The sequence below is a fragment of the Rhipicephalus sanguineus genome, chromosome 2 (genome assembly GCF_013339695.2).
Source record: "Rhipicephalus sanguineus isolate Rsan-2018 chromosome 2, BIME_Rsan_1.4, whole genome shotgun sequence".
Lineage (NCBI taxonomy): Eukaryota > Metazoa > Arthropoda > Arachnida > Ixodida > Ixodidae > Rhipicephalus > Rhipicephalus sanguineus.
In genome coordinates, this window is record NC_051177.1 from 200,973,337 (window position 1) to 200,995,392 (window position 22,056).

The following is a 22,056-nucleotide window of genomic DNA, read 5'->3' on the forward strand; positions in this document are numbered from 1 at the left end:
CACTCGCGTTGCCAACGCTTTCGCGGTTGTTTCCCACTACCAACCTTATTCTCAATCTATTGTAGGTACGTATCGTCATTGTTATTGCGGTCTTGGCTGTTTAGACAAGTGCAACTAAGAATTACACACAAACACACGACCATATTACTAACAAGAATTACTTACGATGCATATAATGCCATATTTGTCCTGTGTAAGCCTCCTGCCCGAGAGTTTTCAAAGACGTGAGGCGACAACTGCCGGCGCAGGGGGCTAAAATTGAGCAGTGCAATGTCTGACTCCCTATTGATGTCGGCAGTGCGGCTATCCAGCGCGAAGCAGGTATTTAATTCGACTACGGCACGTGTTACAAGTTTTCTGATCTTTTAGAACTAAGAAAACTAGACGCACATTTGCGCGCTGACACATGGTTAGCTTTTTAGAATAACTAATGCATATGCTTTGAGAAACGCTCTGTTTCTATTTTTCTTAAATTTGAAATATCTGTTTACAGCCTCATTGGGACTGACGTAATGTTCTCATCTGATGTGTCCCGTTGTGTGTGTATATATATAGTAAATCGTCACGTGGTCGTGACGTTGAAGTAGGCGGCAGTTGGCGCGTTCAAAACGAAACCCTTTATTCGGGCGAACTTGTGCCCAGGGAATGAAAAGTTAAAAGAGAAGCAATACACGCTGTACAGTAATAGCGGCAAGCACTGTCGACCGGTTGTCGGTAATCTCATCACCGGTAAGGCGCTTCGGCATTCATGCACGTTGCACAGAAGATTCCTGCTTCCTGAAGATATATATATATATATATATATATATATATATATATATATATATATATATATATATATATATATATATATATATATATATATATATTGTAAAGGCGTTTATTGACGGCTGGATTGACGGCGACGATGCGCAACAGTCACGACGGAGCGCAGACTCTCACGAGCACGAGGGGCGTGCTCTCCGAGAAGAGGCGAAGAGGGCGACCCACTAGAAGGCGCTGAAGAGGACGGCCCATTACAACGTTCCAATGCTTCTCTACAATTACCCCGGGTACGAAAAGGGAGCCGTCTGGTGACCTAGCAGCTGGTCACTATGAGCGGGTCATGGTAGGGCTTGAGGCGCTCCACGTTGACAATGTCCCGCCCTCGACGGCGCATGTCGGAAGATGGGTCGATGGGTTCAATCAGGTAGTTGACCGGGGATGTGCATTCGATGACACGGTAGGGGCCTTCGTATTTGGGCAGCAGTTTGGAAGAGAGGCCAGATGCAGTGGTAGGGACCGAGAGCCATACGAGTGCTCCAGGTAGGAACGTGGGTGCAGAAGTGTTGGTCTCACCGCGGATGCTTTTCTGCCGCTCTTGGTCCTGCGTAGTAAAGGTCTTCGCAAGCTCGCGACACTCCTCAGCAAGTCTGGCTGTGGCAGAAATAGGCGCACACTCAGATCGATCCGGCTCGTATGGAAGGATTGTGTCGATTGTGTGCGACGGGTGCCTGCCGTACAATAGGAAAAATGGTGAAAAACCAGTGGTGCTTTGAGGGGCGGTATTGTAGGCGTAGGTGACGAAAGGTAGAATGGAATCCCAATTTGTGTGATCGGCGGCGACATACATCGAGAGCATGTCGCCGAGCGTGCGGTTAAAGCGTTCCGTGAGCCCATTCGTCTGCGGGTGGTAAGCAGTAGTTTTGCAGTGAACAACGTTGCACTCTTTGAGGATGGCTTCGACGACTTCCGACAGGAAGACACGGCCTCGATCGCTGAGCAGCTTATAGGGTGGACCGTGGCGCAGCATGAACCGGCGGAGCAGAAAGGATGCTACATCGCGCGCTGTAGCCGCTGGGAGGGCGGCAGTTTCGGCGTATCGCGTAAGGTGGTCAACAGCGACGATGGCCCAGCGGTTACCAGCGGACGTCAGGGGAAGTGGCCCATATAAATCGATGCCAACGCGCCCAAACGGTCGGTCAGGGCAAGGTAGAGGTTGCAGACCTGCTGGCGACAGGTGCGTTGAAGTTTGGCGGCGCTGACAATCGATGCAGGAGCGAACGAACTTCTGCACGTAGCGGTACATGCCTCGCCAAAAGTACCGTTGGCGAATGCGGTGGTATGTTTTCGATACCCCAGAGTGCGCACGCTGCGGATCAGCGTGGAACGATTTGCATATTTCAGCACGCAGACTGCGGGGTATTACTAGTAGCCACTGGCGGCCGTCGGCGTTGTAATTGCGTCGGTGGAGGAGGTCGTCGCGAATGGCGAAATGGTGGACTTGACGACGCAACGCGCGAGTGGATGGTGTTGCCGAAGGATCAGTGAGCAAGTCTAGCAGTGAAGCGATCCATTGATCCTTGCGCTGTTCGGTAGCGACAGTGTGAACGTCGATGGAACAAACGGCATTGTGAGACATTGAGCTGTGGGTATTGTCGTCAGGCAAGGGGGAGCGCGAGAGTGCGTCGGCGTCAGCATGCTGGCGTCCGTTGCGGTCTGTAGTCCTGTAGGCGAAGTGCCCAGCGGCCTGATGGATCCTTCAATGATGACAACCAGCAGAGTGCATGGTGGTCGGTGATGACATCAAATGGGCGACCATACAAATAAGGTCGGAACTTCGTAAGGGCCCAGATGATCGCCAGGCATTCCTTTTCGGTGACGGTGTAATTGGTCTCGGCTTTGGTGAGCGTACGACTTGCACATGCAACGACATATTCAGGTAACCCTGGTTTGCGCTGCGCAAGGACAGCGCCAAGGCCAACACCGCTGGCGTCTGTATGTACCTCTGTAGGGGCCGTAGGATCGTAGTGGCGTAGTATGGGAGGCGACGTCAACAGACGACGGAGCTTCACGAAAGCGTCGTCGCACTCTGACGACCATGAATTGAGGGACCCGTTACTTCCGAGGAGCTTCGTCAGCGGCGATATGACGGTCGCGAAGTTTCGAATGAAGCGCCGAAAGTAGGAACACAGTCCTACGAAACTGCGCAGTTCTTTGACGGACGTAGGTTTGGGGAGCTCGGTCACGGCCCGAAGCTTGGCTGGATCGGGAAGAATACCGTCCTTGGACACGACGTAACCGAGTATTGTCAGCTGCCGTGCTGCAAATCGGCACTTCTTTAGATTCAGTTGTAGACCGGCGTCGCTCAAACGCGTCAAATCATGCCGCAGGCGTTGAAGATGCGTGGAGAAGTCCGGAGCGAAAACAACGACGTCGTCGTGGTAGCACAAGCAGGTGTGCCATTTCAGGTTGCGCAGAACGGTATCCATCATGCGCTCAAAGGTGGCGGCCGCATTACAGAGCCCAAACGGCATGACGTTGAATTCGTACAAGCCGTCGGGCGTGACAAAGGCGGTCTTCGGTCGAGCGTCATCAGCCATGGGTACTTGCCAGTACCCTGAGCGCAAATCGAGAGATGAAAAGAATTCTGCTCCTTGCAGGCTGTCAATCGCGTCGTCTATTCGCGGTAGTGGATACACGTCCTTACGAGTGATCTTGTTGAGTCGTCGGTAGTCCACACAGAACCGCACAGAACCGTCCTTTTTCGCAACAAGAACGACAGGAGACGCCCAGGGGCTGTTAGAAGGTCGAATAACATCTCGTCGAAGCATGTCGTCGACTTGCTCGTTGATTACATGGCGTTCTGTGGCAGATAAGCGATATGAACGTTGCCGCAGTGGCGGCTGGGCGCCAGTGTCGATGCGATGCGTAACGGCGGAAGTGCGGTCGAGAGAAGTTTGAGCGACATCGAAAGAAGAGCGAAATTCGTCCAACAGGCCCAGAAGCTGGGAACGCTGGACCGGTGTAAGGTCGTCAGCAATGGAGGAACCAAAGACATCAGCGGGTGATGAACCAGACGTCGAAACAGCGCCGAGCGTACTGGAACTGTGGCAGTGTATTTCATCTGGTTCGTCCATAACTTGTGCGTCTTCGAGGGGTTCCACGCTGCCGAGACACTCCCCTCGGACCAACATAACACTGTACGGAGATGGGTTGATAACAAAAATTGACGTACTGCCCTGAGTGACTTGCACGGTCGCGAAAGGCACCAGCATGCCTTTCCTCGTGCAAACCTGGTCAGATGACGAGAGAAGTGCAACGGTGTCGGAGAGACTGGCGCAGTACACTGACACCACCGTCGACGAGTTTGCAGGCACCTTGGTGTCGTCTTTGACAAGTACCCTGCCCGCAGCCGATGGACTGTCTGCCGGCGCCAATTCAGAGAATGGTGAGAGCTCTATTTCGGCTGGTGCGCAATGAATGACGGCGTCGTGGCGGGAGAGAAAATCCCATCCTAGGATGACGTCGTGAGAGCAGGCAGGAATTATGATCAATTCGACGAGGTACAGAGCATCCTGAATAATGACGCGAGCTGTGCATACCGGTGTTGGGTGAATACTTTGGGCGCTGGCTGTACGGAGGGAGAGCCCGGAAAGCGGCGTCGTCACTTTTCGCAGTAGTCGGCTAAACTTGGCGTCCATAACGGATACGGCGGCTGCAGTGTCAATAAGGGCAGATGCGCGAACACTGTCCACAAACACGTCAATCACGTTCGAGGGGCTTCGCTGAGGGCTTTCGTAGTTCGATAGCGTCGCAGCCCTTGCCTCGTGGACTGCGACGACTAGTTTTCCTGGTCGCGTGAGCCCGGACGTGGCCGCATCGGCGACAGTGAGCGACGTCGTGGAGACGGTGAACGGCGGGTAGATGGTGCGGGGGACGTCGGTGACATAGGCGGCGCTTGGTCATAATAAGGGCTGCTTGATGAGCTGGTCAGGGTTGATGCGTCCCGAGGCGGCTGCACGCGATTGCAGTAGCGTGCGACGTGACCGGCGCAACCGCACGCAAAGCAAATGGGGCGGTTGTCGGAAGTGCGCCAGCGGTTCGCGGGTCCCATCCATGTTGCAGAACGGGATGGACGAGGCGGCTGCTGATATGAGTGCATTGTGGGCAGCAGTCGGGGCCTGGGGACGACGTCGACGTATGTAGGCGGCAAAGCCGCGTCGAAGGCCTGTGGTCCGACGACGGCTTCGGCGTAACTCCGCGGGCCAGCCACAGGAATCGCTGGGGGCGGCCTGGCTACAGCTTGCGCGTAGCTTAGTGGTGCAGGCACTAGAGGCGGCTAGTGGTATTCGGGAATGACCTCCGCGATTTCTTGCTGAATCGCTCGGCGGAGAGGAGGCAGAAGTGTAGCTGGCGGCTGGTCAACATGCTGCGGTGGAGTGAAAGCCAGTAGAGAGACCTGGCGGGCAATTTCCTCACGCACGAACGACTTGATTTCGGCGAGCAACGTGGAGTGGTCAGGAATTGTCGACAAGCCTGCGAGATCAGCATCGCGTGATGGCGGTCGACGGGTCATCAAGCGCTGCCGGCGCAGCTCCTCGTAGCTTTGGCACAGAGTAATGACCTCTGCCACTGTGCGAGGGTTTCTGGCCAGCAGCATGGTGAAGGCATCGTCGTCGATGCCTTTCAGAACATTCCTGATTCTGTCAGACTCCGACATGCTCGCGTCGGCTTTCTTGCACAGGTCAAGAATGTCTTCGATGTAGCTCGTGAACGATTCCCCTGCCTGCTGAGCTCGTTCACGTAAGCGCTGTTCGGCTTGAAGCTTACGAACGGCAGGACGGCCTAACACGTTGACGATGGCGGTCTTGAAATCGGACCAAGTCGGGAAATGGGATGCATGGTTGTTGTACCACATGCCTGCCACACCCGCGAGGTAGAAAACCAAGTTGTTCAGCTTGCCTGCTTCGTCCCATTTATTGGGAACACTCAACCGTTCGTAAATCGCGAGCCAGTCCTCCACGTCAGTGCCATCCGCGCCGGTGAAAACAGGAGGGTCGCGGATACGGGGGACACCGGGACAAGCGGTCGGGGCAGGAGGCGGCGTTTGCAGAGCGGCGTCTTGCGGCATGGTAGATGGCACGGTATGGGATCGGAGCTCCAGGGGCATCGAATGGAGACCGAAGTTGTGGTGACGGTACAGCACTTTCCACCACTTTGTAAAGGCGTTTATTGACGGCGGGATAGACGGCGACGACGCGCAACAGTAACGACGGAGCGCAGACTCTCACGAGCACGAGCACGAGGGGCGGGCGTGCTCTCCGAGAAGAGGCGAAGAGGGCGACCCACTAGAAGGCGCTGAAGAGGACGGCCCATTACAACGTTCCAATGCTGCTCTACAATATATATATATATATATATATATATATATATATATATATATATATATATATATATATATATATATATATATATATATATTCACTCAACACCGAGGCTGCCACGGCGGCGCTAGCTGTCGCTTTTTTCTAAAAGCCGTTGTGGAGCACCAAGTCTTGCAATTATTATCCAGCACTGTTAATTTGTGACAGCTCTGTAGTTGGCACACATTATTCGCAATTTCAAATGAATAATTTTGGTATTTAATGAATAATAATGAAGAGACACGCGCCAGACCATATAGGCATGACGCCGAGCTGCACTTAAATGAAATGCGCACCTTCAGAAAGGTGACCATTGCGTGTACGTTACTGTTCGTTTGCTTTAACCTATTCTCGCTTGTGCTAAGCATCTTCTTCGATGCCGCTGTAAAAAAAGAGGCGATTAATGATTTCATGTCGAGCCTCCTAAAATTAAAAATATATTGCGTCGGCGGGGAATCGAACCCGGGCCACCCGCGTGGCAGGCGAGTATTCTACCACTGAACCACCGACGCCGTGTGTTCAGCACTGTGTTCGTGGCATGTTTTATTGCGTAATAATCCATAGCTTTCGTAAAGAAAAAGTAATTGCGTCGGCCGGGAATCGAACCCGGGCCACCCGCGTGGGAGGCGAGTACTCTACCACTGAACCACCGACGCCGTGTGTCCAGCACTGTGTTCGTGGCGTGTTTTATTGCGTAATAATCCATGGCTTTCGTAAAGAAAAAGTAATTGCGTCGGCCGGGAATCGAACCCCGGCCACCCGCGTGGCAGGCGAGTGTTCTACCACTGAACCACCGACGCCGTGTGTTCAGCACTGTGTTCGTGGCGTGTTTTATTGCGTAATAATCCATGGCTTTCGTAAAGAAAAATTAATTGCGTCGGCCGGGAATCGAACCCGGGCCACCCGCGTGGGAGGCGAGTATTCTACCACTGAACCGCCGACGCCGTGTGTCCAGCACTGTGTTCGTGGCGTGTTTTATTGCGTAATAATCCATAGCTTTCGTAAAGAAAAAGTAATTGCGTCGGCCGGGAATCGAACCCGGGCCACCCGCGTGGCAGGCGAGTATTCTACCACTGAACCACCGACGCCGTGTGTTCAGCACTGTGTTCGTGGCGTGTTTTATTGCGTAATAATCCATGGCGTTCGTAAAGAAAAATTAATTGCGTCGGCCGGGAATCGAACCCGGGCCACCCGCGTGGCAGGCGAGTATTCTACCACTGAACCACCAACGCCGCGTGTTCAGCGCTGTGTTCGTGGCGTGTTTTATTGCGTAATAAACCATGGCGTTCGTAAAGAAAAATTAATTGCGTCGGCCGGGAATCGAACCCGGGCCACCCGCGTGGGAGGCGAGTATTCTACCACTGAACGACCGACGCCGTGTGTCCAGCACTGTGTTCGTGGCATGTTTTATTGCGTAATAATCCATAGCTTTCGTAAAGAAAAAGTAATTGCGTCGGCCGGGAATCGAACCCGGGCCACCCGCGTGGCAGGCGAGTATTCTACCACTGAACCACCGACGCCTTTTTTTTTATTGCCTGTCTTTGGCCCACATAAACAATATACATATTTACAGATATTTACACAAAACAATCATAAACATCGTTAAAAACGACCGCTCAAATGTTGTGGCCGCACATGCGTTAAAATGTTGTAATCGTCGATAATAATTCGACGCGTGCCAACCACTCTGGAGTAAATTCCTGCAACTTTTGTTCCTCCACAAAATTCCTTATGCTTTCTTTGAAGTACTGCGTAGGCGATCGTGCATCTACATCAACGTGACTGACTGCCATTCTGGATTTCTAGATGCTATGAAGAGCCATAAGCATTATCAGGTCGAATGGGGTACCGTCGTCACTTTGTATTGGCAAATAGCGGATCCCATGTGCATCAAGGGGAAAATCTTTTTTGATTGTGCGCTGGAGCACATCCCAAAAAAAGACAGCATCCCAACAGTCCAGGAATACATGCTCAATTGTCTCATCCTTCCTGCATATTATGCAATGCGTGCCCCAAGGAACATAAAACCCCTTTTCAGCCATCCATGATTTTACAGTCAGCGTACCGGTGTGTAATTTAAAAAAGAAATTCTTCACACCTGGCGGTATTAGCATCGCCTTGACGCGCTTTAGTACAGTGTGCCCATGGCCTACATTGTAAAGGGACCGATATAAAGGCACTGGTAGAAACACATCACATAGGTCCTTGTACAGTTTTTTACGCTTGACTTCACTCAAGTACTCAAGTGAAAACCGCGCTGACAAAAGCCTACAGGAAAGCACAACTTCGCGAAGAAAACCATAAACACCACCGGGCACACTGCCGGTTGAGACAACCATGTTGGGCAAGTGTTGCCCCAGGCGAAGTTGACAGACAGTGCGAAGGAATGGGTTGCTAACGTCCCGAAAGAAATAAAACCGACTGACTACCTGTCTCAAAAACAAATGCGACAAGCCCAGTCCTCCATTTCGCACTCGAAGAAATAAATTGGTTCGACTTGATCTTTCCCAAGACGAAGCCCACACGAACACTGCGAACACACGGTGAAATCTTTGGATGTTTACCCTCGAACAATGCAAGACTTGTAGGGTATACCAAATTTAACTCATTAAGAAGATGTTGCAAATTGTGGCTTTAGAAAACATAGACCAATTCCAGCCATTCCACTTATTTACTCTGTCCCGCAGTTTATCCACTTCGCTCCTCCAGTGCGAATCGCTGTCTTTGTAGCACTCGAGGGGGGCACCCAAGTATTTCACCGGTGTCTTAACAAAACTCATGCTGGCAAAACTGTCTGGGGTTTCTGGCCAGTCACCGTGCCAAAAGCCCAGGCATTTGCCCCAGTTTACCGCGCTGCCGCTCGCAGCACAGAAGCTTTTAACACATTTGACAGCTTGTGTTATGCTGTCTGAATCAGCGCAAAAGATGGCAATATCGTCCGCATAAGCCAACAGCCGGACTTCAACCTCATGCAGCTTAAACCCGCGAACACAGTCATTCTCTATGACATTCAAACAAAAGGACTCTATGTACAGACAGAACAACAGTGGCGAGAGAGGGCAAGCTTGACGGACCGAACGCTTGACTGGGATGCGCTGCCCCACCGCCTTGTTAACGATCAGCCGCGTTGAGCAGTCTCGGTACGCCATGGCAACTCCCTCTCTAATTATTTTACCTAAGTTCACATGTTCTAAAATGCACAGAAGAATTTCATGAGGCACCCTGTCGAAAGCTTTCTCCAGGTCGATTTGGAGCATTGCCACTCGTGCTCCAATAGCGTCGCAGCATTCGAGGATACTCCGTGCTGCGTGTATATTAGTGAAGATAGTTCGGCCTTTAATGCCACACGTCTGGTGCGGCCCCACGAGCTCCGTAATGACTGTTTGCAACCTCTTAGCTAGGATTTTCATAAATATCTTATAATCTCCATTAGTGAGGCAGATTGGGCGGTAAGAAGTTACTCTGCGTAATGCAACAGGGTCTTCCGATTTCGGTATAAGAACAGTGTGGGAGGATGAAAAGGACGGGGGTAATACATTCAGCTCGAATGCCTCATTGTATACGTCGGTTAGGACTGGTGATATTGCTAAATTGAAACATTTATAAAACGAGGAAGTCAGACCATCAGGGCCAGGGGACTTCCCCGGATGCATACTTTCAATGGCACTTTTTACTTCCTCTTCTGAAATGGGTTCCTCCAATATTTCTTTCGTATTGTTGTCTAGCTTTGGCATCAGCGTTAAAAACTCTTTCTTAAAACGGTCGACGTCGACTGAGCAGGCGGCGAATAAGCTGTTGAAGTGCTCAAAGAAAGCGCGCTCGATATCGTCTGCTGCATCGCTGACTTTACCATCGTGTTCAATTTCTGTTATCTGATTACGTCGCGCGTGCCACTTTTCTGAGCCCAACGCCCTTTTTGACGGTGCTTCTCCCATTATCAGTCTCTCGGCCCTTGCCCGCACCATAGCACCACGGTACCTTTCGATATCGAACTGTTCTATTTTGCGTTTCAATGCGCGAATATCGTCAATAAACATGCCGGGCATCCTATATTCTTCGCTGATCAATTTTTGCAGCTTTCTGCGCATCTGCTTTTCTTCTGCCCCTTTTTCTCTGCTTATAACACTCGAGCGCTCCAAAGCCTTCATTTTGACCGCCTGCTTGAAGTTCTCCCATTTTTCTCTGAACGTCTTCTTACCCACAACTTTCATTTCTTCGACTTCCGTCATTACTTCCGCCATAAACTTTTCATCGCTCAACAGGTTCGAATTCAATTTCCATAGTTGCCACTCGAAGCCCCTTTTCCTTTCTTTCGTGCTAGCTACTAGAAAGCTCACCAAGCAGTGATCACTAAATGAAACGGCGCTAACACGGTATTCCTTGCAAAATGGCACCAAATCAAGACTCACGTACGCCCTATCTAGTCGGGCGTGGCTGGCTGCCTGAAAGTGGGTGTACTGCTTAGTCCTCCCACCACCGAGACATTCAGCCACATCCTCCAAGCCATGGTCACTTATTATATCGCTTAGTACAACGGTACTTGCATCTTTGTACTGTCGAGCGCTAGTTTTGTCATTGGCTGAAAGAACGCAGTTGAAGTCCCCAATAATGATAAGGAGCCGGTTACACTGAGTATACTGTTTTAGCTGTTCAAAGAATACGCGTCTTTCATCGGCAACAGTCGGTGCGTACAAACAAATTACACGCCATTCCAAAGATGAAAACAAGAGATCACACACAATGAGCCGGCCAGACGGACATGACGTTACGGCCTCTATTTTAGCATGCAGACTCTGTCGGACGAAGAGCACACAGCCGGAAGAAGTCCCTACGGCATGGCTAACTATAGCAGAGTACCGCGACAAGAATTGGCGCACTATGCCCCAGTTTCCTCGTCGCCATCGACTTTAGTCTCCTGCACTGCCAGAATGTCAAGATCGAGGTCGCTTACTAGTCGGTACAGTTGGCATTGCTTTCTCCTTGAGGCAAGGCCACGCACACTTAGGGTGGCCACACGGATTGAACTTTCTATTTGCATCATTTTAAGGCTGTGAAAAACCCAGGGGCATGGCGCTTACCTCACAACTGCACTTCCTTCCTGAACGCCTTGCCCCAGTACAGTCCTCACGGTGGCAAAGGCGGCGTTTCCGCCGTCTTGCGCTCCGTTGGAATGTTCGGCCGTGGCCGAAGGAGAGCCCGCCGCGCGGGAGTCGTTTTGGCGGGTGGCTCGTCCGTCGCGGCCGCACTGGGCCCTTTCTCGTTTTTCCCTGCGTCGTGGGGACGCTTCCCCGTCGCGCTGGCACTGTCGGTGTCGATCACAGTCATCGGTTCTGGCTCGGAAGGTGTCTCGACGGTTCCGCCGAAAAAGGTGTCGCCGGTGCTGCTCACATCAACCTTTTCACTCCTTCCTTGTGCACCTTCGTGCGGAAGCCCGGCTTCGGGCTTACCTGGTGCTTCACGCAGGCCATCTTCTTGTGAGCTTGACGAACCATCTTGGACAGCCGAGTTTGGGCTCCCTCCTGCTGTTTCCTCCGAGTCTGCCTCGTCCATGAGGTGCTCCAGTACGTCGTTTGCCTGCGCTGGTCCGGTAACGCTGGCGTATGTCCTTGCGCAATCCGCGTCTTCGTGGCCGAAGCGGCGACAACGATTGCAGCGGGGTACTCGGCAGTCTGGACGTATGTGCCCAGTACTCTTGCACCGTAGGCACAACGGAGCACGGCCCGGGACAACAACAAGAGTCAAATCTCCGGCAATCTTGAGCTGGTGCGGAATGTCATCGACCTTGACGTCGGAATGTAACTTCAACCCCACAGACCGTGTCGTCGAGCCCTTTTCAGTGACGCCTTGCGCTCTCCACTTCTCCCGCGTCACTTCTAATACTTTCCCATAGGGCGTCAAGGCCACACGCACGTCTTCATCGGTCACGCCGTGCAGCAACCAATGTAGCTTCATGCGAACCTCGCGGTTATTTGGGTCGATAAGCAAACATGGGCGATCCTTTACCTTCACGTCGACGGCGGAGAGCAATTTCCGAGCAGCGTCAGCACTCGTCATTGTCACGGCCCACACGTGGTTCATTTGATACGCCCCCAACGCCAAAACGTCGGCGAGCGCACCAAGCTTGGCCAGAGTGTCCCGGTAATCTTCGACGCGGTAGGGCCGGGCTCTTGGATCGCCATGCATAAAAACTGTGTTCGCAACGATGCGTCCGGAAGGCAGATTGGGCAGAATCACCTGATAATCCTCAGAACTAGGAACAAGAACCCTGTTACCGCGGCCCACTCGGGCCGCTGAACCCGCTCCGTCGGAGCCAAACATCCCGCGACCGTTTCGATCGAAAGCCGGAAGTGGAATGAACCACCGACGCCGTGTGTCGAGCACTGTGTTCGTGGCGTGTTTTATTGCGTAATAATCCATGGCTTTCGTAAAGAAAAAGTAATTGCGTCGGCCGGGAATCCAACCCGGGCCACCCGCGTGGGAGGCGAGTATTCTACCACTGAACCACCGACGCCGTGTGTCCAGCACTGTGTTCGTGGCGTGTTTTATTGCGTAATAATCCATGGCTTTCGTAAAGAAAGAGTAATTGCGTCGGCCGGGAATCGAACCCGGGCCACCCGCGTGGGAGGCGAGTATTCTACCACTGAACCACCGACGCCGTGTGTCCAGCACTGTGTTCGTGGCTTGTTTTATTGCGTAATAATCCATGGCTTTCGTAAAGAAAAAGTAAGTGCGTCGGCCGGGAATCCAACCCGGGCCACCCGCGTGGGAGGCGAGTATTCTACCACTGAACGACCGACGCCGTGTGTCCAGCACTGTGTTCGTGGCGTGTTTTATTGCGTAATAATCCATAGCTTTCGTAAAGAAAAGGTAATTGCGTCGGCCGGGAATCGAACCCGGGCCACCCGCGTGGGAGGCGAGTATTCTACCACTGAACCACCGACGCCGTGTGTCCAGCACTGTGTTCGTGGCGTGTTTTATTGCGTAATAATCCATGGCTTTCGTAAAGAAAAAGTAATTGCGTCGGCCGGGAATCCAACCCGGGCCACCCGCGTGGGAGGCGAGTATTCTACCACTGAACGACCGACGCCGTGTGTCCAGCACTGTGTTCGTGGCGTGTTTTATTGCGTAATAATCCATAGCTTTCGTAAAGAAAAAGTAATTGCGTCGGCCGGGAATCGAACCCGGGCCACCCGCGTGGGAGGCGAGTATTCTACCACTGAACCACCGACGCCGTGTGTCCAGCACTGTGTTCGTGGCGTGTTTTATTGCGTAATAATCCATGGCTTTCGTAAAGAAAAAGTAATTGCGTCGGCCGGGAATCGAACCCGGGCCACCCGCGTGGCAGGCGAGTATTCTACCACTGAACCACCGACGCCGTGTGTTCAGCACTGTGTTCGTGGCGTGTTTTATTGCGTAATAATCCATTGCTTTCGTAAAGAAAAAGTAATTGCGTCGGCCGGGAATCGAACCCGGGCCACCCGCGTGGGAGGCGAGTATTCTACCACTGAACCACCGACGCCGTGTGTCCAGCACTGTGTTCGTGGCGTGTTTTATTGCGTAATAATCCATGGCTTTCGTAAAGAAAAAGTAATTGCGTCGGCCGGGAATCGAACCCGGGCCACCCGCGTGGCAGGCGAGTATTCTACCACTGAACCACCGACGCCGTGTGTTCAGCACTGTGTTCGTGGCGTGTTTTATTGCGTAATAATCCACTGCTTTCGTAAAGAAAAAGTAATTGCGTCGGCCGGGAATCGAACCAGGGCCACCCGCGTGGCAGGCGAGTATTCTACCACTGAACCACCGACGCCGTGTGTTCAGCACTGTGTTCGTGGCGTGTTTTATTGCGTAATAATCCATGGCTTTCGTAAAGAAAAAGTAATTGCGTCGGCCGGGAATCGAACCCGGGCCACCCGCGTGGCAGGCGAGTATTCTACCACTGAACCACCGACGCCGTGTGTTCAGCACTGTGTTCGTGGCATGTTTTATTGCGTAATAATCCATAGCTTTCGTAAAGAAAAAGTAATTGCGTCGGCCGGGAATCGAACCCGGGCCACCCGCGTGGGAGGCGAGTATTCTACCACTGAACCACCGACGCCGTGTGTCCAGCACTGTGTTCGTGGCGTGTTTTATTGCGTAATAATCCATGGCTTTCGTAAAGAAAAAGTAATTGCGTCGGCCGGGAATCGAACCCGGGCCACCCGCGTGGCAGGCGAGTATTCTACCACTGAACCACCGACGCCGTGTGTTCAGCACTGTGTTCGTGGCGTGTTTTATTGCGTAATAATCCATTGCTTTCGTAAAGAAAAAGTAATTGCGTCGGCCGGGAATCGAACCCGGGCCACCCGCGTGGCAGGCGAGTTATCTACCACTGAACCACCGACGCCGTTTTTTTTTATTGCCTGGCTTGGACATTGTACAGGGCAGTCATATCACACTCACATAATACAATACAAAGGAAAAGGAACAAGCATTGCCATCAGTCCCATTTGGACTGATGTTGTCCTCTTAAAAATACTTAAGGGTTGCCAGAGGTTCAAACCTTGACAACCATTCTGGCTCGATATCCTGTATTTTACTACACTCAATGAATGCAGACATGCTTTGCCTGAAATAAATTGCTGCTGGTTTTGCATCCGGGTCGAAGTGGTATCCGGCCATTCGCGCACGCCATATGCAGTGGAGACCGGTCAACATCACTACATCAAATGGGACCCCCTCATCATTCTTTACTGCGAGATACCTTATCCCGTGGGGATCCAGTGGAAAATCCTTCTTTATTGTCCTCTGCAAAATGTCCCAAAAGTGTACCCCTTCCCAACAATGCAAGAAAACATGGTCTATTGTTTCTGGTTTCTTACATATCAAGCAGTGTGACCCCCATGGTGTAAAAAAGCCCCGTTCCTCTGTGAAAGTCTTTACTGATAGTGTTCCTGTGTGTAACTTAAAGAAAAATGTTTTCACCCCTGTAGGTACCTGCATGTTTCTCACCCGCTTCAGTATATTTTGTCCCGGTCTTCCACTGTATATGGCCCTGTACAATGGTGCTGGCAAAACCATATCACATACATCTTTGTACAATTCTTTTCTTCTAACACTTGCTAGATAATCCAAAGAAAAACGAACAGATAAAAAAAAAACCCGCATTTCCCCGAAGGGGAGTATGAGGAAGTGCGAAGCACGGGGTGATGCTATGAGGGGGCGCGCGCGACTAAACTGCAGAGCCGAGCGAAGGAGACGGCAGCGAGAGAGCACGCGCCAGCCGACCCACGGAGGTCTGGCCGTTTTTAAGTGCAAAGCACTTTTACTGATGATGATGATCTGTCTTCCGAACTCGTTCCAAAGAACCCGCAACGCGTTCAACTTGTTGGCGGCGTTGCGCACGCCCGAGATGGGGCTCAGGTTGTTGTCGAACCACAGTCGATCGCACACCGCGCAGCTATATCCGAAGCTGCGGTCCAGGAAGTCTCGCTGGAAGCGCGCGTCCGGCCGATCGAATTCGAGGGCCCGCGCTCGCTCACGCATCGCGCGTCCCCGCGCCAGATCGGCTTCGGGGTGCTCGGCTCGCTTCGCACGCTTTCGTTCGGCGTCTCGCCGCCGGCCTTCATCACCACAGGCAATGCGCGGGGCGCGCGCAGTCACGGAGCGGAGGGCGGAGCGCGCGCAGTCACGTGGGGTGTGACGTCGCTGCGCCGTTGCTACTGACACTCCTCCTCCCCTCCGCTCTACGCGGCGTTGCTATGGGACGGCGGATTCAGGGTCGCTTATAAAGTGCATTCGCACTTAAAACGTACACTGTCTACCACTTCCTTGAGATAGCCACGCAACGTCACGGGCCGGCTATCCGTAGTGACAACAAGATCTGGTAAGGCACTGCCTAACCTGAGCTGGCATACCGTACGCAAAAACGGATCCCTGACGTCACGGAAAAACAAAAATCTATTTACTAATTGTCTCACAAATAGGTGCGCCAAACCGAGACCCCCGTCCTTCACGCGCCTGAACAAATTGGTCCGTCTGCACCTTTCCCATTCCGAGCCCCATATAAACACTGCGAACACTCTGTGCAGCCTTTGCACGTTGATCCTTGAACAATGTAGCACCTGCATTACATACCACAGTTTAGTGATAATAAACATGTTGCACGCAGTAGCCCTAGCAAAAACAGACAGGTTCATGCCTTTCCACCTGTCTGCTTTTTCCTTCGTCTCTTTTGTTTGACGCGACCAATACTCCTCGCTGCCGTTATAACATTCCAGGGGAACACCGAGGTACTTTGTCGGTGTTTCCGTCCAGTGCACATTCGCAAAATGGTCCGGCTTTGAAGGCCACCTTCCGTGCCAAAGCCCAAGGGATTTCCCCCAGTTTACGCGACTCCCTGTGACGCTACAAAAATGTTTCACAACACTTATCGTTTCCTCTACACTTTCTTTGTTCGTACAACACACCGCAATGTCATCTGCATATGCCAGCAGCTTAACTTCCACTGCCGCCAAGCTGAAGCCACGTATTTTTTCGTTTTCCGTTATCGCTAAGCACATCGCTTCGATGTAAATACAAAACAAAAGTGGACTGAGGGGGCAGCCTTGACGCACAGAACGCATTACGTGAATGGGGGCCCCCAAAGACTTATTAACAATTAAACGTGTTGTGCAGTTCTGGTACGCCAAGGCCACTCCCTCCTTGATGATGGAACCAACATTAATATGATCTAAGATGACAAACAAAATATCATGCGCAACACAATCAAAAGCTTTCTCCAGGTCTATCTGGAGCACAGCAACGCCAAGTAACTCCTCGTCACAACACTCTAGCACACACCGCATCTTGTGAATGTTTGAGCTAATAGTTCTGCCTTTGATTCCACAAGTTTGGTGCTCTCCAACAATTTCTTTAATGACACCTTGAAGTCGCGCTGCCAGAACCTTCATAAAAATCTTGTAGTCGACATTGGTCAGCGATATGGGCCTATACGATGTCACCAGTTTAAGTTTTTCCCCTTCGTCCGTTTTAGGAATTAATATCGTATGTGCTTTGCTAAAGGAGGGCGGCAGAGTTTTGCGTTCGTACGCCTCATTGAACAGCTCAGCTAACCCCGGGGACAGTTCTGTTCTAAACGTCTTATACCACGCAGCGGTTAGGCCATCGGGTCCCGGTGACTTTCCAGGGTTCAGATGACCAATCGCGCGTTCCACTTCGCCTTCCGTTATTTTGCCTTCTAAAAGCTTTTTTGTGTCGTCACTAAGCCGCGGCATGCGCTTAAGAAACTCTTCTTTAAAACCCTGTACATTCGCTTTTCGAACTGCAAATAGTGACTGATAATACGCAAAAAAGGCCCGTTCGATGGTTTCATTGTCGCTCGCGAGAGTCCCGTTGCAATAGACCTTATCGATATGGTTTCGGCGTCCTTGCGCTTTTTCGAGACCAAGCGCCCTTTTAGTGGGCGTCTCACCCGCGGCAAGATCACTTGCTCGAGCGCGAACACAGGCGCCTTGGTAACGCTCTCTGTCATACTGTTCTAATTTTTCCTTGACACTGCGCACCTCGTCTTTACAAGTCCCAGGCTCCCGACTTTCTAGGGCTATCAGCTGCTGCAGTGTTTTCTTCAGACTTCTTTCTTTTTTCTGCGCTTCGAATTTCAGCGTGCTTGATCTGTCTATCGCTTTCATTTTCACCTTTTGCTTTAAACACTCCCATTTCTCTGCTACAGTTTCCGTTTTTTCCATAAGCACTTCATTAATGGTCTCGTGCACTGCTTCTAAAAATGGTTCATCTTTTAATAACATTGCGTTCAGTTTCCATAAATCCCAGTTAAAAGCCTTACTCTGTTTCTTCATACCTAAGCGACATACAACCAAGCAATGATCCGAGAAAGACACTGGCACAACCGTGTAACCGCGACACAATGGTATAATGTCTAGCGATAAGTACAGTCAACCACAAAAGTTTGCGGACCACGCGAGCGCGTGCCAAACTGCCTGTCCGCGCCACCTAGCAGTACGCCACCTACATTAGACCTCAGCGCTGGGCCGGAAACGGGTCTTCTTCTTATTCACAGGTATATCAGTATTGTACTGCCGCGCAGAACACTGTTAGTGTGTTGTTTTCCCGCAGTGCGCTTATCTGCACTACGAGCGTCACACTTCTACTTTGATAGCAGAATCAAAGCAACCACGGCGTGCATCGAACGGTGGACCGTTGGGTGCCTATCACTTTGTGAGAAAGATTGCGACAGATAACCGTTAGTCTGATAGACTGCTCTCCAGACAGAAGCACGTAGCCACGGCTGCCGAAGAGCGCGTCGCGTTAGGAAGTGAAAGGTGTCAAATATTCATACCCAGTGGGCAAATAGCCAGGCCATCGATTAAGGGAGGGATGCGCCTTGGGCGTAGCGCTGCTGTCGATCGCCGCTTACGTAGCGGAAATGTCGCGAAGAGGCTTTTGGCCATGCGCTCGCGTGGTCCGTAAACTTTTGTGGCTGACTGTACATGCGGTCTAACCGCGCATGGCTAGTCCCTTGAAATCTCGTGTACACCACTTCGCGGTCCGCTTCAACACATTCGTACACATCGTCCAGGTCATTCTCGCTAATTAACTTATACAACACGTCACTGCTTTTGTCGCGAATGCCCATATTGTTAACTCTATCCCGTGCACTTAAAACACAATTGAAATCCCCTAACAACACAACCCGCTTATCACATTTCGTCCACTGGAAAAGATTCGAAAAAAAAAGGGTACGCTCTTCTACACCATTCGGCGCGTATATGCCAATTACTCGGAATTCAGTTTCACAAAACACAAAATCACAATACACAACTCTTCTTGACTGACATGAATATACACTTTGAACAAGAAGGCCTTGCAATTTTTTTACAAAAAGAACACATCCCGCGGACGTCCCTAACGCATGGCTCACGACTGCATAGTATCTGTCAGTGAAACGACGCACCATGCTCCCGGTCTCCTCCTCCCCGTCAACCTTAGTTTCCTGGACGGCTAGGACGTCGATATCTTGGTCGGTGACCAACCGTAGGAGCTGACTTTGCCTACGCCTAGCCGCCAACCCTCTCACGTTCAGCGTTGCTATGCTGAGTGATGGAAACGATGCCATTGTGACTTCTACGCTCTAAGGAGTAGGCCCGGAGCATGGCGCTTACCTTTCACGTCTAGCCTACGGCTAGCCGCCTCCAGGACCATCCTGCTTGCCGGCGTTCTTTTGCTTTGTCTTGTCCGCCGGTCTCTTGTCAGTTGGGATTTTCGGTTCGGGTCTCAGCGTGAACCGCCTCCCTTGAGGAGTCTTTGCAGGCGGCTCCTCGCTGGTTGTAGTCGACGTCTTGTCCATTTCCTCGGTCTCGTCGCGCGCACGCTTTAGTGTGGCCGTGGTGACACTCATGTCGTCCCCGCTTCCGGACGTCTCTCCTTGGATCTCTGCTGCCTCGTCCGCTTCGACTGGCCGCGCTTCCTGCTCGACCCGCACCGGTTCAGCTGCTGACGGGGTGATGACAGGTGCGGTTGAATGCTGAGGAACCTCCGACAACTTGTGTGTGTCTGTCGCCGCCGACCCCCCGGCTGTCGCCAGGACCACTGTGCTGCCGGCACCTTCAGCGGCCTCCTCCGTCTCGGCCGCGTCCATGACGTGCTCGGCAACCACCTCGCTCTTCGCTGGTCCTGTCGCAGAGGCATATGTCCTAACACAGTCGGCTTCGACGTGCCCGAAGCGTCTACAGCGGGAGCAACGTGGCACCTTGCACTCACGACGGACATGCCCTGTGCCTTGGCAGCGCAAGCACTGCATCGGCCGTCCTGGCACAACAACCAGGGCCAGCTCCCCGTCCACGCGGATCTGGTGTGGAAGGTCCTCAACCATGAGACCACTCTTCAACTTCAGTAGCACTGTCCTTGTGGTTGAGCACTTGTCTGCCATGCCCGGGACCCGCCACCGCTCACGGCTCACTTCCACCACCTTTCCAAATTCTGCCAGTGAAGCCCGCACATCTTCGTCGCTCACCCCGTGCAGCAGCCAGTGCAGCCTAAGCTTCACCTGCTGGTCCTGCGGGTCGACGACGACGCAACGCCTCCCCTTCACCTGGAGCTCCTTCAGGGCAAGTAGGCGTTTCATGGGAGCACCGTCGTTGAAGGTCACCGCCCACAAGTGGTTTATCTGATACGCGCCGAGGCTCACCACATCGGGCAGCAGGCCCGTCGGCGTCAGCGCATCCCGAAAATCTTCAACCTTATAAGGCCTGGCCCTGACGTCTCCGTGTAAAAACACGGTGTTATTAATGATTTTTCCTTGTGGCAGCTGAGGCAAAATAAACTGATAATCCTTGTCATCCGTATTCCTGTTTCCGCGGCCCATAGTGGCCGCTATCGCCGCTCCGCCGGAGCCCATGACACTGCGATCCGATCAGCTCGGCTGCCGGAAGCAGAATCCACTGAACCACCGACGCCGTGTGTTCAGCACAGTGTTCGTGGCATGTTTTATTGCGTAATAATTCATAGCTTTCGTAAAGAAAAAGTAACTGCGTCGGCCGGGAATCGAACCCGGGCCACCCGCGTGGCAGGCGAGTATTCTACCACTGAACCACCGACGCTTTTTTTTTAATTACCAGTTTCAGTACATACAGATTGGTTAACAATACATAATATAACAAACGGTGAATAGTTAAAAACGTTTTCTGGTCTTAGAGAACGTGGTACTAAAAATAGCGCTGAATCAACAACAATTCTACTTTCGGCAACCATTCCGGTACGTTGGGTTGAGACTTCTGCTCTTCCACAAATCTGTGAAGGCTATCCTTAAAGTATTCACTTGCCGATCTTGCTCCAACATCCACATTTCGCACTGCCACACGACATCTCCAGACATTGTGCAGTACAAAGAGCATAATCAAGTCATAGGGTACGCCACCATCACTGTCTTTGGCCAAAAACCTGATTGCTTGGGGGTGCAGGGGAAAATCTTTCTTAAGTGTTCTCTGCAGTATATCCCACAGAAACACTGCATCCCAACATTCTAAAAACACGTGATCAATTGTTTCATCTCTTTTAAATATTTCACACTGTACGCCCCAGGGTAGGAAAAATCCCCTTTCGGCCATCCATGTCTTCACTGTCAGCGTGCCAGTGTGTAAGCGAAAGAAGAAAGTTTTCACACCTGCTGGCACAGACATTCTTTTTACACGCTTGAGAACATCTTTTCCCTTTGTTGTACTGTACTGAGTTCTGTATAGTGGCATAGGCAGCACCATATCACGCAGGTCTCTGCATAACTTTTTCCTACTTACATCACTTAAATAGCTCAACGAAAAGCGAGTAAACAAAAAGCGCGCAGACATAACTACTTCTTTGAGGAAACCGCGAATGCTTCCGTGCATGTGTTCTGTCGAAACAACGAAGTCAGGTAAGGCCTGACTTAATCGCAGCTGGCACATTGTCCGCAGGAAGGGGTGTTCCACATCCCTTAAGAACATAAAACGATTGACTACTTGGCGCAAGTGCAAATGGCTTAAACTAATCCCACCATTACGGACTCGCATAAACAGATTTGTTCTGCTACCTCGTTCCCACGTGGAGCCCCAAATAAACACTGCGAATATGCGGTGGAGCTTTTGGACATTCATTCTCGAAGAATGAATCACTTGCATGACATACCACAGTTTACTTATGAAGAATAAGTTACATACTGTAGCTTTAGCGAAGACTGACAGGTTCCATCCGTTCCAGTTATTGGCTTTTTCTCGTAGTTTATCGATCTCATCATGCCACTGTGGTTCACGGTCAATATAATTGCTCAGCGGCACACCCAAATACTTAACGGGAGTGGTAACAAACCTTACGTTGGCGAACGTGTCTGGGGTAGACGGCCATT

At 51.6% G+C, this 22,056-nt stretch overlaps 23 non-coding genes across 23 annotated transcripts; all 23 read right to left on the minus strand.

Moving 5' to 3' along the window:
* Positions 1–6,626: 6,626 nt before the first annotated feature.
* Positions 6,627–6,697, minus strand: Trnag-gcc (transfer RNA glycine (anticodon GCC)). Its single transcript has one exon. It is a non-coding gene; the product is annotated as a tRNA-Gly (tRNA).
* A 73-nt stretch (positions 6,698–6,770) lies between these two features.
* Trnag-ccc (transfer RNA glycine (anticodon CCC)) lies at positions 6,771–6,841 on the minus strand. Its single transcript has one exon. It is a non-coding gene; the product is annotated as a tRNA-Gly (tRNA).
* Positions 6,842–6,914: 73 nt separating this feature from the next.
* Trnag-gcc (transfer RNA glycine (anticodon GCC)) lies at positions 6,915–6,985 on the minus strand. Its single transcript has one exon. It is a non-coding gene; the product is annotated as a tRNA-Gly (tRNA).
* A 73-nt stretch (positions 6,986–7,058) lies between these two features.
* On the minus strand, positions 7,059–7,129 carry Trnag-ccc (transfer RNA glycine (anticodon CCC)). Its single transcript has one exon. It is a non-coding gene; the product is annotated as a tRNA-Gly (tRNA).
* Positions 7,130–7,202: 73 nt separating this feature from the next.
* On the minus strand, positions 7,203–7,273 carry Trnag-gcc (transfer RNA glycine (anticodon GCC)). Its single transcript has one exon. It is a non-coding gene; the product is annotated as a tRNA-Gly (tRNA).
* Positions 7,274–7,346: 73 nt separating this feature from the next.
* Trnag-gcc (transfer RNA glycine (anticodon GCC)) lies at positions 7,347–7,417 on the minus strand. Its single transcript has one exon. It is a non-coding gene; the product is annotated as a tRNA-Gly (tRNA).
* Positions 7,418–7,490: 73 nt separating this feature from the next.
* Positions 7,491–7,561, minus strand: Trnag-ccc (transfer RNA glycine (anticodon CCC)). Its single transcript has one exon. It is a non-coding gene; the product is annotated as a tRNA-Gly (tRNA).
* Positions 7,562–7,634: 73 nt separating this feature from the next.
* Trnag-gcc (transfer RNA glycine (anticodon GCC)) lies at positions 7,635–7,705 on the minus strand. The gene has a single exon. It is a non-coding gene; the product is annotated as a tRNA-Gly (tRNA).
* Positions 7,706–12,625: 4,920 nt separating this feature from the next.
* Trnag-ccc (transfer RNA glycine (anticodon CCC)) lies at positions 12,626–12,696 on the minus strand. Its single transcript has one exon. It is a non-coding gene; the product is annotated as a tRNA-Gly (tRNA).
* Positions 12,697–12,769: 73 nt separating this feature from the next.
* Positions 12,770–12,840, minus strand: Trnag-ccc (transfer RNA glycine (anticodon CCC)). The gene has a single exon. It is a non-coding gene; the product is annotated as a tRNA-Gly (tRNA).
* Positions 12,841–12,913: 73 nt separating this feature from the next.
* Positions 12,914–12,984, minus strand: Trnag-ccc (transfer RNA glycine (anticodon CCC)). Its single transcript has one exon. It is a non-coding gene; the product is annotated as a tRNA-Gly (tRNA).
* Positions 12,985–13,057: 73 nt separating this feature from the next.
* Trnag-ccc (transfer RNA glycine (anticodon CCC)) lies at positions 13,058–13,128 on the minus strand. The gene has a single exon. It is a non-coding gene; the product is annotated as a tRNA-Gly (tRNA).
* Positions 13,129–13,201: 73 nt separating this feature from the next.
* On the minus strand, positions 13,202–13,272 carry Trnag-ccc (transfer RNA glycine (anticodon CCC)). The gene has a single exon. It is a non-coding gene; the product is annotated as a tRNA-Gly (tRNA).
* A 73-nt stretch (positions 13,273–13,345) lies between these two features.
* Positions 13,346–13,416, minus strand: Trnag-ccc (transfer RNA glycine (anticodon CCC)). Its single transcript has one exon. It is a non-coding gene; the product is annotated as a tRNA-Gly (tRNA).
* Positions 13,417–13,489: 73 nt separating this feature from the next.
* Positions 13,490–13,560, minus strand: Trnag-gcc (transfer RNA glycine (anticodon GCC)). The gene has a single exon. It is a non-coding gene; the product is annotated as a tRNA-Gly (tRNA).
* Positions 13,561–13,633: 73 nt separating this feature from the next.
* Trnag-ccc (transfer RNA glycine (anticodon CCC)) lies at positions 13,634–13,704 on the minus strand. Its single transcript has one exon. It is a non-coding gene; the product is annotated as a tRNA-Gly (tRNA).
* Positions 13,705–13,777: 73 nt separating this feature from the next.
* Positions 13,778–13,848, minus strand: Trnag-gcc (transfer RNA glycine (anticodon GCC)). Its single transcript has one exon. It is a non-coding gene; the product is annotated as a tRNA-Gly (tRNA).
* Positions 13,849–13,921: 73 nt separating this feature from the next.
* On the minus strand, positions 13,922–13,992 carry Trnag-gcc (transfer RNA glycine (anticodon GCC)). Its single transcript has one exon. It is a non-coding gene; the product is annotated as a tRNA-Gly (tRNA).
* Positions 13,993–14,065: 73 nt separating this feature from the next.
* Positions 14,066–14,136, minus strand: Trnag-gcc (transfer RNA glycine (anticodon GCC)). Its single transcript has one exon. It is a non-coding gene; the product is annotated as a tRNA-Gly (tRNA).
* A 73-nt stretch (positions 14,137–14,209) lies between these two features.
* Trnag-ccc (transfer RNA glycine (anticodon CCC)) lies at positions 14,210–14,280 on the minus strand. Its single transcript has one exon. It is a non-coding gene; the product is annotated as a tRNA-Gly (tRNA).
* Positions 14,281–14,353: 73 nt separating this feature from the next.
* Positions 14,354–14,424, minus strand: Trnag-gcc (transfer RNA glycine (anticodon GCC)). The gene has a single exon. It is a non-coding gene; the product is annotated as a tRNA-Gly (tRNA).
* A 73-nt stretch (positions 14,425–14,497) lies between these two features.
* Positions 14,498–14,568, minus strand: Trnag-gcc (transfer RNA glycine (anticodon GCC)). Its single transcript has one exon. It is a non-coding gene; the product is annotated as a tRNA-Gly (tRNA).
* Positions 14,569–20,708: 6,140 nt separating this feature from the next.
* On the minus strand, positions 20,709–20,779 carry Trnag-gcc (transfer RNA glycine (anticodon GCC)). Its single transcript has one exon. It is a non-coding gene; the product is annotated as a tRNA-Gly (tRNA).
* Between the last annotated feature and the right edge of the window lie 1,277 nt (positions 20,780–22,056).